Source organism: Lynx canadensis, chromosome X (assembly GCF_007474595.2).
Source record: "Lynx canadensis isolate LIC74 chromosome X, mLynCan4.pri.v2, whole genome shotgun sequence".
Classification (NCBI taxonomy): domain Eukaryota; kingdom Metazoa; phylum Chordata; class Mammalia; order Carnivora; family Felidae; genus Lynx; species Lynx canadensis.
The window spans coordinates 62831358-62847953 of NC_044321.2; the positions used below are offsets into that span (position 1 = coordinate 62831358).

Sequence of the window (16596 nt, forward strand, 5' to 3'; positions counted from 1 at the left end):
AAATGATTTACAGTATTTGCAAGGAGATAATACACTGGTTTCTCAGACAAAACACAATCTTTGCTGAGATAAAGTATGTTAGGATAGTGGTTTTCAATGTGTGGTCCCTGGATTTCATTGAAACTTATTTGAAATGTAAATTCTTGGGCCCTAACCCAGAGCTACTAAATCAAACTATGGGTGGGACAGCACTCCAGATGATTCTGAGGCATGCTCAAGTTTTAAACCCACTGGGTTAAGGTAGGAATAATAATTCTGTCTGAGTTTATTTGTGGTTAGGTAAAGAAATTTACTGAGTTAGGTCAAATAATTAAAATTCTGTTTAACATACTCCTTCCTTCAGCTAAAAAGAATTTGATATATTTGGAAAACAAATAGATTTGACATTGTGATGTTATGAGAAAGGGCATTAATATTGGTATTTGGAAGAGAATTAATTTAGGAATTAATTTAGAGAATTAGTCATGATTTCCTGGAGGATAATTTGATACTACTCATCAAAAGCCTAGCAATTTCACTTTTAAAAATTTATTCAAAGAAAATAGTTCCTCAAATGTGTGAAGATGGGTGTACAAGAATATTTAGCAAGTCATTGTTTCTAATAATTAAAAATGGTAATCTACCTCAATGTCCACTAGTGAAATAAATTATATAATTCTCATGAAATTCTAAATATCCATTAAAATGATTATTCAAGTGTTTATTTATAATAAGACACCATATTCATATTAATTTGATTGAATATATACTACGATTATAAGACAGTATATGTATATGAATCAAATTTGATTAAAATATCCATACATGTATTCTTTTATAGATCTATAGACATGGATAAAAAAGTATGTTATACACCAAAATATTAGCAATGGAAATATTGGTGATAGACATGTATATATTTTGTTTGTGCTATTCTCTATTTTCTAATGTGAAACTATATTCCTTAAATAAAGACACAACAAAAGCTTAAAATCAACCTAATCTAAGATGACTTTTAAGCATATTTTTTACACAATCCTATTATTAGGAACAAGTAATACTCATTCTGCTTTTTTTTTAAATTTTTTTTTCAACGTTTATTTATTTTTCTTGGGACAGAGAGAGACAGAGCATGAACGGGGGAGGGGCAGAGAGAGAGGGAGACACAGAATCGGAAACAGGCTCCAGGCTCCGAGCCATCAGCCCAGAGCCCGACGCGGGGCTCGAACTCACAGACTGCGAGATCGTGACCTGGCTGAAGTCGGACGCCCAACCAACTGCGCCACCCAGGCGCCCCTCATTCTGCTTTTTAAAAACACTGTGTCCTCAAATATCGGGGGGAAAATACCTAATCCTTCTTGCTTTAATAATTCACTGCTCAATTTACTGTTCCAAAATCTGGGATTGATTTATTTCTGATGATTTGTATTATTATTAGATAGTCACAAAAGTATGGGTTTCATCTTAGAAATTTCTGGAAAAATAAAAATTAGTCTGAGTGGAAGGCAAGAGGATCTTGGTTCAAACTTCGCAAGTAATTTTATCTGTGAATTTGGAAAATTTAATCTACCTGTTTTTGGACTTGGTTTTTTAATCTATAAAAAGTGGCAGGAGCAGAAGATCTTGATGGTCTTTAACTGCTCTAATACTCTAGGAATCTATAATGAATTTAGAAAACAATTTTTAGAGATCTGTATGAGAAAGTATGGAGGCTAAAGGAATAGAGTAAATTAAAACTTTCTAAAATTAGCTTTAAAGGACTCTTCTTCTGATATTACATAGGATGTTATCGATACTTCTCTCTTTTAGTATAACTTCTCCCTTGATGGAATTTTAAAACAAACGTGTTAAATATTTTAAAAATATTTGAAAGTTGGTGTACTTGTGACACCTGGTGGTCAAATGAAACATCACATCTAAATTCCAATTTTCCACACACTCCTTCCCTTTTCTCTCAGCGGGACATTTTCCCCCGATTCATCCATTCATCATATATTCAGTCATTCACTCAATAAACACTTAGTGGATCCCTAATATGTTCAAAACACTTTACAACACACTTTACTATTGAGGAAAGAAAGTAATAAGAAAATCAGTCTTTCATATGTAGGATATTGAAATCTATTTAGAGGAACAAAATTGATTGCATACAAAGGCAATAACCACAGCACGTTAAATGTATTAAATGCACTCTTGCTAAAAAAATGATCAGAACTATGGATACTGTGAGGCTATATAAGTGACCTCTGGTTTGGAGAGGTCAAGAAAGGCTTCTTAAAGGAAGTGAGGCTTGCTTTTCTTGGGACCTCAGTTTCCCCAGCTATAAAACAGTGGCAATGTTCTACTGTAGTATAGGACTGCTGGGAGGGACAGATTGAGAGAGTGTATATAAAGGACTTAGTATAGCACCTTGTCCAACATAGGCATTCAGTGATTTTTTTTAATGTTTATTTTTGACAGAGAGGGAGAGAGGGAGACACAGAATCTCAAGCAGGCTCCAGGCTCTGAGTGGTCAGCACAGAGCCCGACATGGGGCTCGAACTCATGGTCCGTGAGATCATGACCTGAGCCAAAGTTGGACACTCAACCGACGGAGCCACCCAGGCACCCCAGCATTCAGTGATTTTTAATTATTATTTTAACAAAACTGAATGTGATCAGGAGGATTTCATGTATGTTAACTGGTTTCTAAATTTTACTTCAAAAATAATTCTGGTTCAAGTTTACATGAGTTTTTATTTAAACTGAGTGTACAGAGCACAAGTTCAATTATTTTAGTTAGTTCAGTGGATAAACAAAAACACCCACAAAAACAGATAGTGTTGGATCTATTTACAGTTTGCTAGACTAACTGGCTGATTTAGCAAAATTGTTAACTCAGTGGGAAAAAAAACATACAAAGTAGTTGTTTATTTGAATGAGCTGTTTGACTGCAATTAACTTTCAGCAAATACAGTCTATCAGAAAGCACCACATAGCGCAAAGGCATCAGATAGATTGCACTGTGTGAGCTGTGTGTGTGTTTACTGAATTTTTACAATTTTGAATTGGTTGTATTTTGGGTTGAGTAGGCACTATCTTAGATTCTGTGCTGGTTTCAATAGTTAATGTTAAGTGTGTCTCGATTTCCCTTTAATTCCATAAAATGTGAAACAAACTAACTACCTTTGCAAGCAATAAAAAGTACAAGGAAGTAGTCAAATCCCATTTACCTTTTTGTTTCTACAGTCAGAGGCATGTTATATTTCCTGAGGATATCAAGCATTTGGGTAAACTGTCATTTTCAAGGGTTAAAATAAACTGTATTGTAGTGGCTTTGGGCCAAAATCAGTAATGTTCTGATCCAAAAGAAAACCAATAACAGGGACTCTGCATGGTAGGAATGAATTTTTAACCTGGATAATGGAAGATTTGAGAGAGACAGGATTGCCATCTTCAGATAATTAAAGAGTTTCATGTGCAACAGGGGGCAAGCTTTATTCTTACTTGACTTTGATAAACAAAATTAGGTTAAAATGACATGCATATAGATGTTAACCTACTAGAGGGGAGAACTTTCTAACAATTATGATTGTTAAGAATGTAACTATTCAAAATGAGTAAATTTTCACTGAACTTGCCTCAAGAGCTGAGGTAGAGATAGCCTCTTTTTCTGCAACTACCACAAGATACCCTCTAGTTTTTCACATACTTTGGTAGTTGTTTGAAATGGTAGCAAGGATAGTCTTGACCAATGTCAATGTTTGAAGATACCATAATTCTGTATATACACAGATCTTTAAAGTTACAGAAGTGTTTGAGAAGTAACATGACATACAAACAAGACTAATTTTGTCCTCAAATTCTGAAGGAGTCAAAGTTTATCTGCATTGCCCTATTTTTTTCCAAACTTCCATCCTTCCAAGGTCTAGTGTCCTTCCAGTCCTTCCCAGGCCCTTATCCTGTGTTTCAATCCCAAAGGTTTACAGACTCATCTCAGAAATCACTTAATTCCTGATAAGACTGCAGTTTAATGTGGATTAAGTTTTCTCTTTCCCAGCATTGATGATTTGGAACTCAGCTAGATCTCAAAATATGACAATGCAAATGGAGACAACTAAAACACTAAAATGTGGAAACTTACAAAAGTGTTAGAATATATGGAATATACATATAGAATATATATATGGAATATATATATATAGAATATATACATGGAATATATATATATATATATATATATATATATATGAATTTTCCACTGAGGTCTTGCTTGTTGGTTATCTCTACAAGTTTGATTATTCCGTGAAACTACTGAGGGGAAAACCTGACTGAGGTTAGTGCCAAAACAGTGATCTTTTTGATGTCTTTTTTTTTCAATATATGATTTATTGTCAAATTGGTTTCCATACAACACCCAGTGCTCATCCCAAGGGTGCCCTCCTCAATACCCATCACCCACCCTCCCCTCCCTCCCACCCCCCATCAACCCTCAGTTTGTTCTCAGTTTTTAAGAGTCTGTTATGTTTTGGCTCTCTTCCACTCGAACCTCTTTTTTTTTTTCCTTCCCCTCCCCCATGGGTTCCTGTTAAGTTTCTCAAGATCCACATAAGAGTGAAAACATATGGTACCTGTCTTTCTCTGTGTGGCTTATTTCACTTAGCAAAACACTGTCCAGTTCCATCCACGTTGTTACAAAGGTCCATATTTCATTCTTTCTCATTGACACGCAGTACTCCATTGTGTATATAAACCACAATTTCTTTATTCATTCATCAGCTCATGGACATTTACTCTCTTTCCATAATTTGGCTATTGTTGAAAGTGCTGCTATAAACATTGGGGTACAAGTGCCCCTATGCATCAGTACTCCTGTATCCCTTGGGTAAATTCCTAGCAGTGCTATTGCTGGGTCATAGGATAGGTCTATTTTTCATTGTTTGAGGAACCTCCACACTGCTTTCCAGAGCGGCTGCACCAATTTGCATTCCCACCAACAGTGCAAGAGGGTTCCCGTTTCTCCACATCCTCGCCAGCATCTATAGTCTCCTATTTTGTTCATTTTGGCCACTCTGACTGGTGTGAGGTGGTATCTGAGTGTGGTTTTGATTTGTATTTCCCTGATGAGGAGTGACGTTGAGCATCTTTTCATGTGCCTGTTGGCCATCTGGATGTCTTCTTTAGAGAAGTGTCTATTCATGTTTTCTGCCCATTTCTTCACTGGGTTATTTGATTTACGGGTGTGGAGTTTGGTGAGCTCTTTATAAATTTTGGATACTAGCCCTTTGTCCGATATGTCATTTGCAAATATCTTTTCCCATTCCGTTGGTTGCCTTTAAGTTTTGTTGATTGTTTCCTTTGTAGTGCAGAAGCTTTTTATCTTCATGAGGTCTCAGTAGCTCATTTTTGCTTTTAATTCCCTTCTTTTGGGGATGTGTCAGGTAAGAAATTGCTGTGGCAGAGGTCAGAGAGGTCTTTTCCTGCTTTCTCCTCTAGGGTTTGGATGGTTTCCTGGCTCACATTCAGGTCCTTTATCTATTTTGAGTTTATTTTTGTGAATAGTGTGAGAAAGTGGACTAGTTTCAACCTTGCTGTCCAGTTCTCCCAGCACAATTTGTTAAAGAGACTGTCTTGTTTCCATTGGATGTTCTTTCCTGCTTTGTCAAAGATGAGTTGGCCATACATTTGTGGGTCTAGATCTGGGGTTTCTATTCTATTCCATTGGTCTATGTGTTTGTTTTTGTGCCAATACCATGCTGTCTTGATGATGACAGCTTTGTAGTAGAGGCTCAAGTCTGGGATTGTGATGCCTCCTGCTTTGGTCTTCTTCTTCAAAATTACTTTGGCTATTCGGGGCCTTTTGTGGTTCCATACAAATTTTAGGATTGCTTGTTCTAGTTTCGAGAAGAATGCTGGTGCAATTTCTATTGGGATTACATTGAATGTGTAGATAGTTTTGGGTAGTATTGACATTTTGACAATATTTATTCTTCCAATCCATGAGCATGGAATGTTTTTTCATTTCTTTATATCTTCTTCAATTTCCTTCATAAGCTTTCTATAGTTTTCAGCATACAGATCTTTAACATCTTTGGTTAGATTTATCCCTAGGTATTTTATGCTTCTTGGTGCAATTATGAATGGGATCAGTTTGTTATTTGTATTTCTGTTGCTTCATTATTAATGTATAAGAATGCAACTGATTTCTGTACATTGATTTTGTATCCTGCAACTTTGCTGAATTCATGTATCAGTTCTAGCAGACTTTTGGTGGAGTCTATCGGATTTTCCAAATATAATATCATGTCATCTGCAAAAAGTGAAACCTAAACTTCCTCTTTGTCAATCTGGATGCCTTTGATTTCCTTTTGTTGTCTGATTGCTGATGCTAGCACTTCCACCACTATGTTAAACAACAGCGGTGAGAGTGGACATCCCAGTCGTGTTCCTGATCTCAGGGAAAAAGCTCTCAGTTTTTCCCCATTGAGGATGATGTTAGCTGTGGGCGCTTCATAAATGGCTTTTATGATCTTTAAGTATGTTCCTTCTATCCCGACTTTCTCGAGAGCTTTTATTAAGAAACGATGCTGAATTTTGTCAAAGGCCTTTTCTGCACCGATTGACAGGATTATATGGTTCTTATCTTTTCGTTTATTAATGTGATGTATCACGTTGATTGATTTGCGAATGTTGAACCAGCCCTGCATCCCAGGAATGAATCCCACTTGATCATGTTGAATAATTCTCTTCATATGCTGTTGAATTCGATTTGCTAGTATCTTATTGAGAATTTTTGCATCCATATTCATCAGGGATATTGGCCTGTTGTTCTCTTTTTTTCCTGGGTCTCTGTCTGGTTTAGGAATCAAAGTAATACTGGCTTCATAGAATGAGTCTGGAAGTTTTCCTTCCCTTTCTATTTCTTGGAATAGCGTGAGAAGAATAGGTATTATCTCTGTTTTAAACGGCTGGTAGAACTCCCCTGGGAAGCCATCTGTTCCTGGACTCTTAGTGTTGGGAGATTTTTGATGACTGATTCAATTTCTTTGCTGGTTATGTGTCTGTTCAAGCTTTCTATTTCCTCCTGAGTGAGTTTTGGAAGTGTGTGGGTGCTTAGGAATTTGTCCCTTTCTTCCAGGTTGTCCAGTTTGTTTGCGTATAATTTTTCATAATATTCCCTGATAATTGCTTGTATCTCTGAGGGATTGGTTGTAATAATTCCATTTTCATTCATGATTTTATCTATTTGCATCATCTCCCTTTTCTTTTTGAGAGGGCTGGCTAGAGGTTTATCAATTTTGTTTATTTTTTCAAAAAACCCATTCTTGGTTTTGTTGATCTGCTCTACAGTTTTTTTTTTTAGATTCTATATTGTTTATTTCTGCTCTGATCTTTATTATTTCTCTTCTCCTTCTGGGTTTAGGCTGTCTTTGCTGCTCTGCTTCTGTTTCCTTTAGGTGTGCTGTTAGATTTTGTATTTGGGATTTTTCTTGTTTCTTGAAATAGGCCTGGATTGCAATGTATTTTCCTCTCAGGACTGCCTTCGCTGCATCCCAAAGCGTTTGGATTGTTGTATTTTCATTTTCGTTTGTTTCCATATATTTTTTGATTTCTTCTCTAATTGCCTGGTTGACCCATTCATTCTTTAGTAAGGTGTTCTTTAACCTTCACGCTTTTGGAGGTTTTCCAGCCTTTTTCCTGTGGTTGATTTCAAGCTTCATAGCATTGTGGTCTGAAAGTATGCATGGTATGATTTGAATTCTTGTATACTTATGAAGGGCTGTTTTGTGACCCAGTATGTGATCTATCTTGGAGAATGTTCCATGTGCACTCGAGAAGAAAGCATATCCTGTTGCTTTGGGATGCAGAGTTCTAAATATATCTGTCAAGTCCATCTGATCCAATGTATCATTCAGGGCCCTTGTTTCTTTATTGACCATGTGTCTAGATGATCTATCCATTTCTGTATGTGGAGTGTTAAAGTCCCCTGCAATTACCACATTCTTATCAATAAGGTTGCTTTTGTTTGTCAGTAATTGTTTTATATATCTGGGGGCTCCTGTGTTCGGCGCATAGACATTTATAATTGTTAGCTCTTCCTGATGGATAGACCCTGTGATTATTATATAATGCCCTTCTTCATCTCTTGTTACAGCCTTTAATTTAAAGCCTAGTTTGTCTGATATAACGGTGGCTACTCCAGATTTCTTTTGACTTCCAATGGCATGATAAATAGTTCTCCATCCCCTCACTCTCAATCTGAAGTTGTGCTCAGATCTAAAATGAGTCTCTTGTGGACAGCAAATAGATGGGCCTTGTTTTCTTGTCCACTCTAATACCCTATGTCTTTTGGTTGACGCATTTAGTCCATTTACATTCAGTGTTATTATAGAAAGATATGGGTTTAGACTCCTTGTGATGTCTGTAGGTTTTGTGCTTGTAGCAATGTCTCTGGTACTTTGTCTCACAGGATCCCCCTTAGGATCTCTTGTAGGGCTGGTTTAGTGCTGACGAATTCCTTCAGTTTTTGTTTGTTTGGGAAGACCTTTGTCTCTCCTTCTATTCTAAATGACAGACTTGCTGCATAAACTATTTTCGGATGCATATTTTTTTCTGGTCATCACATTGAAGATCTCCTGCCAATCCTTTCTGGCCTGCCAAGTTTCAGTAGAGAGATCCGTCTCGAGTCTTATTGGTCTCCCTTTATATGTTAGAGCACGTTTATCCCTAGCTGGTTTCAGAATTTTCTCTTTATCCTTGTATTTTGTCAATTTCACTATGATATTTTGTGCAGGAGATTGATTCAGTTACATCTGAAGGGAGTTCTCTGTACCTCTTGGATTTCAATGCCTTTTTCCTTCCCCAGATCCAGGAAGTTCTCAGCTATTATTTCTTCAAGTACACTTCCAGACTCTTTCCCTCTCTCTTCCTCCTCTGGAATACCAATTATGCATAGATTATTTCTCTTTAGTGCATCACTTAGTTCTCTAATTTTCCCCCTCATACTCCTGGATTTTTTATCTCTCTTTTTCTCAGCTTCTTCTTTTTCCATAATTTTATCTTCTAGTTCACCTATTCTCTCCTGTGACTCTTCAATCCAAGCCGTGGTTGTCTCCATTTTATTTTGCATATCATTAATAGCATTTTTAGCTCCTCCTGGCTGTTCCTTAGTCCCTTGATCTCTGTAGCAAGAGATTCACTGCTGTCCTTTATACTGTTTTCAAGCCCAGCGATTAATTTTATGAGTATTACTCTAAATTCACTTTCGGTTATATTGTTTAAATCGTTTTTGATCATTTAGTTAGCTGTCGTTATTTCCTGGACGTTTTTTTTGAGGGGAATTCTTCTTTTTCGTCATTTTGGATAGTCCCTGGAGTGGTGTAGAAGTGCAGGGCACTTCCTCTGTGTTGTCTTGAATAACTTGCGTTGGTGGGCAGGGCTGCAGTCAGAACTGATGTCTGCCCCCAGCCCACCGCTGGGGCCACAGTCAGACTGGTGTGTTCCTTCTCTTTCCCTCTCCTAGGGGCGGGAATCACTGTGGGGTGGTGTGGCCCATCTGGGATACTTGCACACTGCCAGGCTTGTGGTGCTGGGGATCTGGCATATTAGCTGGGGTGGATCGGCAAGGTGCACAGGGGCAGGAGGAGCAGGCTTAGCTCACTTTTCCTTTAGTGATATGCTTCTGGAGGGGCCCTGTGGCACCGGGAGGGAGTCAGACCCCCCGCTGGAGGGATGGATCCGCAGAAGCACAGTGTTGGGTGTTTGCGAGGTGCAAGCAAGTTCCCTGGCAGGAACTGGTTCCCTTTGGGACTTTGGCTGGGGGATGGGTGGGGGAGATGGTGCTGGCGAGCGCCTTTGTTCCCTGCCAAGCTGTGCTCTGTTGTCCGGGGCTCAACAACTCTCTCTCTGTTGTCCTCCAGCCCTCCCGTTTTCCAAGCAGAGCTGTTAGCTTATAACCTTCCAGATGTCATGTCCCGCTTGCTGTCAGAACACACTCCGTCTGTCCCATCCGCTTTTGCAAGCCAGACTCGGGGGCTCTGCTTGGCCGGTGGGCTGCCCCTCTGCCCTGGCTCCCTCCCGCCAGTCCGTGTAGCGTGCACCGCCTCTCCACCCTTCCTACCCTCTTCTGTGGGCCTCTCGTCTGCACTTGGCTCTGAAGAATCCATTCTGCTCGTCTTCTGGCGGTTTTCTGAGTTATTTAGGCAGGTGTAGGTGGAATCTAAGTGATCAGCAGGACGCGGTGAGTCCAGCGTCCTCCTACGCTGCCATCTTCTCCCTTGATTTCTGAAAATGTGTTTCACAATATTGTCATATAATTGTAGATTGCCATGATATTTTCAGCTTACATGAAAAAGACCTTTGAATTTGTGAAAGTTCACACTTTAATACTTCTTTGGTGGACACAAATATATTTGTAAACCCAAACATAGACTGACATGCCCTTGACCCTATTTTTACTCCGTTATCTATAGAAAACATCACTCTAATGTTTTCCTTAAGGAAAGAACATACATCCTCAAGGTGGGAAGTAACAGTGCAACCAATATAAGAACAAAGTGCACAGATATTCAAATGTCCTTTCAGTACTCTCTCTATGCAACCACCTACATCGTCATATTCATCCCTGGTCTTTCGGCCAACAGTGCAGCCTTGTGGGTTCTGTGCCACTTCATCAACAAAAAAAATAAAGCCATCATTTTCATGATCAGCCTCTCTGTAGCTGATCTTGCTCATATGCTGTCTTTACCTCTCCGGATTTACTATTTCATTAGCCACCACTGGCCCTTCATAAAAGCCATTTGCCTGCTGTGATTCTACTTGAAGTATCTCGACATGTGTGCCAGCATTTGTTTCCTGATGTGCATCAGTCTTCAGAGATGTTTCCTTCTCCTCAAGCCCTTTAGAGCCAGAGACTGGAAGCGTAGGTATGATGCAGGCACCAGTGCTGGCATCTGGATCATTGTGGGGACTGCCTGTTTGCCACCTCCAATTCTGAGGAGTGCTGGCTTAGCCAACAACACTGAATACTGCTTTGCCAATTTAGGGTTTCAGCACATTAGCATGGCTTCCTCCATTGGTATGATAACTGTAGCTAAACTTGGAAGGTTTTTTTTTTCCTGTTGCCATTATAACGTATTGCACATGGAAAACGAGAAAATCTTTACAGGAATTCCAAGTTCCTGCTCAGAATACCAAAGAGAGAAAGAAGTCTTTGTTGCTGGTTCTGATATATGCAGTGGTGTTCATTGTGTGTTTCCCTCCTTACCACCTCAACTTCCCATTTTATATGATGGTGAAACAACATGTCTTTTCAAACTGTTCTTTTTTAAGATCATCCTATGTTTTTACATCATTTCTCTATGTCTTGCAAATCTGAATTGTTGCCTTGATCGCGTTGTATATTATTTTACGACCTCAGAATTCCACAATAGGTTTTTGGACCACAGTGTTTGGCTCTTCAGTCACGTGTGAGATGCAAGGACAGTGCTTTGGAGATTCATCACAGGAAGGAGAAACTTCAAACTATCTCTCTTAGAAATTTGAATGATTCCAAGATAATACAATAAAATAAATAACTAGAATAATCTATGTTCTCTATCAGTTTAGCTATGTCACCTTGAATATTTTTAAAAAATGGTACTGTTCAATGCTTTAAGAAAACATGGCCTCCTTCCTTTCATCTCCAAAATCCTCCTTCTGAAGGAATTATTCATGACTATATTTTCTATCCAAATGGAAATATGCTGTTCTATGGATAGTAAAATATCTTTATTTATAGAAAGTAATAAGCACCAGAATAAATTGCACACCTGTTCCTCAGAAATGGATCCAATGTTTTCACTTTCTCCTGCAAGAAACAAAAAGTAAATTTAGAATCAGTGGACATAGGTGAATTGTCCAAAAATTGTAAAATATACAGAATAGGATCCTGACTTTATTTTAAAAATATACTAGAGCAAAGTAGACTAAAGAAGAAACATTTTTTAATATTGATAGGAGTGGTGAAAATTAATATCCTTAGAGCTTGAAATATCTACGAGAATTTCCATTTTCCCCTTGAAGAAATGAACAATTCAGATTCATACCAAATATCTCAAATGTATCATGAAATTCATACACAACACATACAACTTAAACACAAAACACAGTTGTATTCTAACACATTTCATAAGCTTCAGAATTTCAGGGTTTGCAATCAAATCTCTTTGTTTGAACGTCTATGAGTGTGTGTGATGCGATGCCTATTTGTGTATATTGTCAGTCATTTAGAAAATGTTTATTAATTTGCAAATTAAAATCAATTGTGCAACGAAATGTTTATATTACTTCCTCTATATACCTCAGTCACAACTTTGCTTGATAGATTTTAAAGAATGAATTAATAAAGAATAATACACATGTGTATAGTTTTTTAGTTAGACCTCATTACTCACAAGTAAAGACACATATAAAGAGAATATTGGTGAATTGAATATCATTATGAATGCAGAATAAAAATTGATATTGTTTCAAATCTTTGTGACTTTTTAATAAAATTTTGTAATACAAATCACTGTCATTGAAAATTTTTAAACTTAAAATTTCACATATGGGGTTTCATTAAAATGGTATTTTATTTTTTTAAGTTTATTTATTTATTTTGAGATGGAGTGCAAGCAGGGGAGGGAAAGAAAGGGAGAATCTCAAACAGGCTCTGCACTTTCAGTACAGAGCCCCACACAAGGCTCAAACTCATGAAACTCCGAGGTCATGACCTGAGCCAAAATCAAGAGTCAGACACTCAACCGACTGAGCCACCCAGGTACCCATAAAATGGTATTTTATAAAGCAGTGGCCAATTTTATAAGGTTATAAAGGCTTACTTTCTTGTCTTTATAAGGTTGTAAATTCACAACCTATTTTCTCTGTATGAATTTTTTTAATAGTGCTTGTGCATCAGAACAGAAACCGATAATAACATTTGCTACAATGGGGGAAAATAGAGTAAAACCTGACATATTTGGATGTCTTTTATTTCTTTGTGTTGTCTGATTGCAGAGGCTAAGACTTCCAATACTTTTTTGAATAACAGTGGCGAGAATGGACATCCCTGTCTTATTCCTGACCTTAGGGGAAAGCTCTCAGTTTTTCCCCATTAAGGATATTAACATTGGGTCTTTCATACATGGCTTCTTTGATCATGAGGTATGATCCTTCTATCTCTACTTTCTTGAGGGTTTTTATCAAGAAAGGATGCTGTATTTTGTCAAATGCTTTCTCTGCATCTATTGAGAGGATCATATAGTTCTTGTCCTTTCTTTTACTGATGTGATGAGTCGCATTGATTGTTTTGAGGATATTGAACCAGCCCTGCATCCCAGGTATAAATCCCACTTGGTCGTGGTGAATCATTTTTTTTAATGTATTATTGGATCCGGTTGGCTAATATCTTGCTGAGGATTGTTGCATCTATGTTCATCAGGGTAATTGGTCTATAGTTCGCCTTTTTAGTGGGGTCTCTGTCTGGTTTTGGAATCAAGGTAATTCTAGCTTCATAGAAAGAGCTCGGAAGTTTTCCTTCCATTTCTATTTTTTGGAACAGCTTCCAGAGAATAGGTGTTAACTCTTCCTTAAATGTTTGGTAGAATTCTCCTGGAAAGCAATCTGCACTAGACCCTTTTTTTTTGGGGGGAGGAGATTTTTTTTGGTGTGTGTTTCATCTTTTAATTTAATCTTTCTGTTTTCTGTCCCATTGTAACAATACAAATCCAGCTCCCCCTGGTTTTTATATCACTTAAGTTAACCTTACAGTTGCTTCATAAAACATATCATCTCTACACACTTTCTCCAGGACAACTACTTCTAATTTCCAACTAAAGTACAAAACTAGAAATAAACAAAAATTTATCTGCAAGCAGACAGAAATGTAGTTTAGCCAGAGAACAAATCTCCAAACTAAAGAAATAGGTTAAATATTTTTGGGGAAGAAGCTTATCACGATGCTGAAAGACCACTCTAATTTCTCAGGGGTTCAAGGCTTCATGCAATACGGAGTATATTAACACATCTGGCAGACTTATGCCTCTTAAATATTTCTCTGTTAAATGTCCCTAGATTACAATGAATCTCTCTGAAGTTAAACAATCATTATTGCTCAGTATTCTCAGTTATTAAAAATGATACATGTTAATGAGGGAAAAATTAAATCTGCTCTTGCTTTATTTTATATATTTAGGGTATAACACAAGGCCTGGTATATATTGTTGCATTTTTTTAATTATTTTTTTTTAAATTAAAGGAAAGCAAAACAGTGTAATAAGAAAACAATGTAATAAAAGCTTTCAAAGCCCAACACACAAAATAATAAATTATATTTTGGAGAACTGCCCCCTAGGCATCACTCCATGTATTTTTATGATATGTATATTTTATATCACATTTAAGAGTGAACTTGTATAAAGTGTATATACATTTATACTGTTTCCACAGTGTCATTGAAATGGTATCCCATTACACAAAGGAGCCACTTTTAACCCAACAATGGATGATGGCCAAGTCTTTTGCATTTCTTTTTTTTAATATGAAAGTTATTGTCAAATTGGTTTCCATACAACACCCAGTGCTCATCCCCAAAGGTGCCCTCCTCAATACCCATCACTTACCTTCCCCTCCCTCCCACCCCCCATCAACCCTCAGTTTGTTCTCAGTTTTTAAGAGTCTCTTATGCTTTGGCTTCCTCCCTCTCTAACCTCTTTTTTTTTCTTCCCAATCCCCCATGGATTTCTGTTAAGTTTCTCAGGATCCACATAAGAGTGCAAACATATGGTATCTGTCTTGTGAGATTTTTGATTACAAATTCTATTTCCTTACTGGTTATGGGTCGGTTTAAATTTTCTATTTCTTCCTGGGGCGCCTGGGTGGCGCAGTCGGTTAAGCGTCTGACTTCAGCCAGGTCACGATCTCGCGGTCCGTGAGTTCGAGCCCCGCGTCGGGCTCTGGGCTGATGGCTCAGAGCCTGGAGCCTGTTTCCGATTCTGTGTCTCCCTCTCTCTCTGCCCCTCCCCCGTTCATGCTCTGTCTCTCTCTGTCCCAAAAATAAATAAACGTTGAAAAAAAAATTTAAATTTTCTATTTCTTCCTGTTTCAGTTTTGGTATTGTATATGTTTCTAGGAATTTGTCCATTTCTTCCAGATTGCCCATTTTATTGGCATATAATTGCTCATAATATTCTCTTATTATTGTTTTTATTTCTGCTGTGTTTGTTGTGATCTCTCCTCCTTCATTCTTGATTTTATTTATTTGGGTCTTTTCCTGTTTCTTTTTGACCAAACTGGCTAGTGGGTTATCAATTTTGTTAATTCTTTCAAAGAGCCAGCTTCTGGTTTCATTGATCTGTTCTACTGTTTTTTTGTTTTGTTTTGTTTTGTTTTGTTTTGGTTTTGATAGCATTAATTTCTGCTCTAATGTTTATTACTTCCTGTCTTCTGCTTGTTTGGGGTTTTATTTGCTGTTCTTTTTCCAGCTTTTTAAGGTGTAAGGCTAGGATGTGTGTCAGAGATCTTTCTTCCTTCTTTAGGAAGGCCTGGATTGCTATACACTTTCCTCTTATGATCACCTTTGCTGCATCCCAGAGGTTTTGGGTTGTGGTGTTATCATTTTCATTGACTTGCAGATACTTTTTAATTTCCTCTTTAAATGCTTGGTTAGCTCATTCATTCTTTAGTAGCATGTTCTTCAGTCTCCAAGTATTTGTTACCTTTCCAAATTTTTCTTGTGGTTGATTTCGAGTTTCATAGTGTTGTGTTCTAAAAATATACATGGTATGATCTCGATCTTCTTGTGCTTGTTGAGGGCTGATTTGTGTCCCGGTATGTGGTCTATTCTGGAAAACGTTCCATGTGCACTGAAGAAGAATATATATTCTGCTGCTTTAGGATGAAATGTTCTGAATATATCTGTTAAGTCAATATGGTCCAGTGTGTCATTCAAAGCCATTGTTTCCCTGTTGATTTTTTGATTAGATGATCTGTCCATTGCTGTGAGTGGGGTGTTGAAGTCTCCTACTATTATGGTATTACTATCATTGAGTTTCTTTATGTTTGTGATTAATTGATTTATATATTTGGTTGCTCCACATTTGGTGCATATATGTTTACAAGTGTTAGGTCTTCTTGATGGATAGTCCGGTTGACTATGATATAATGCCCTTCTGCATCTCTTGATACAGTCTTTATTTTAAAGTCTAGATTGTCTTATATAAGTATGGCTACTCTGGCTTTCTTTTGTTGACCATTATTATGATAGTTCTCCATCCCCTTATTTTCAGTCTGAAGGTGTCTTTAGGTCTAAAGTGGGTCTCTTGTAAACAGCATATAGATGGATCTTGTTTTCTTATCCATTCTGTTACCCTATGTCTTTTGATTGGAGCATTGAGTCCATTGACATTTAGAGTGAGTACTGAAAGATGTGAATTTATTGCCATTATGATGCTTGTAGAGTTGGAGTTTCTGATGGTCTGATGGTGTTCTAATATTTCTAATCTAATGTAATCTTTCTAATCTTTGTTGCTATATATATATAAATATATATATATATATATATATATATATATATATTTCATCTTTTCTCCCCTCGGAGAGTCCCCCTTAAAATTTCAT

At 37.4% G+C, this 16596-nt stretch overlaps 1 pseudogene; it reads left to right on the forward strand.

Annotated features, from left to right (window-relative positions):
* Nucleotides 1-10530: 10530 nt before the first annotated feature.
* On the forward strand, nt 10531-11525 carry LOC115506806 (annotated as a pseudogene).
* Nucleotides 11526-16596: the final 5071 nt, after the last annotated feature.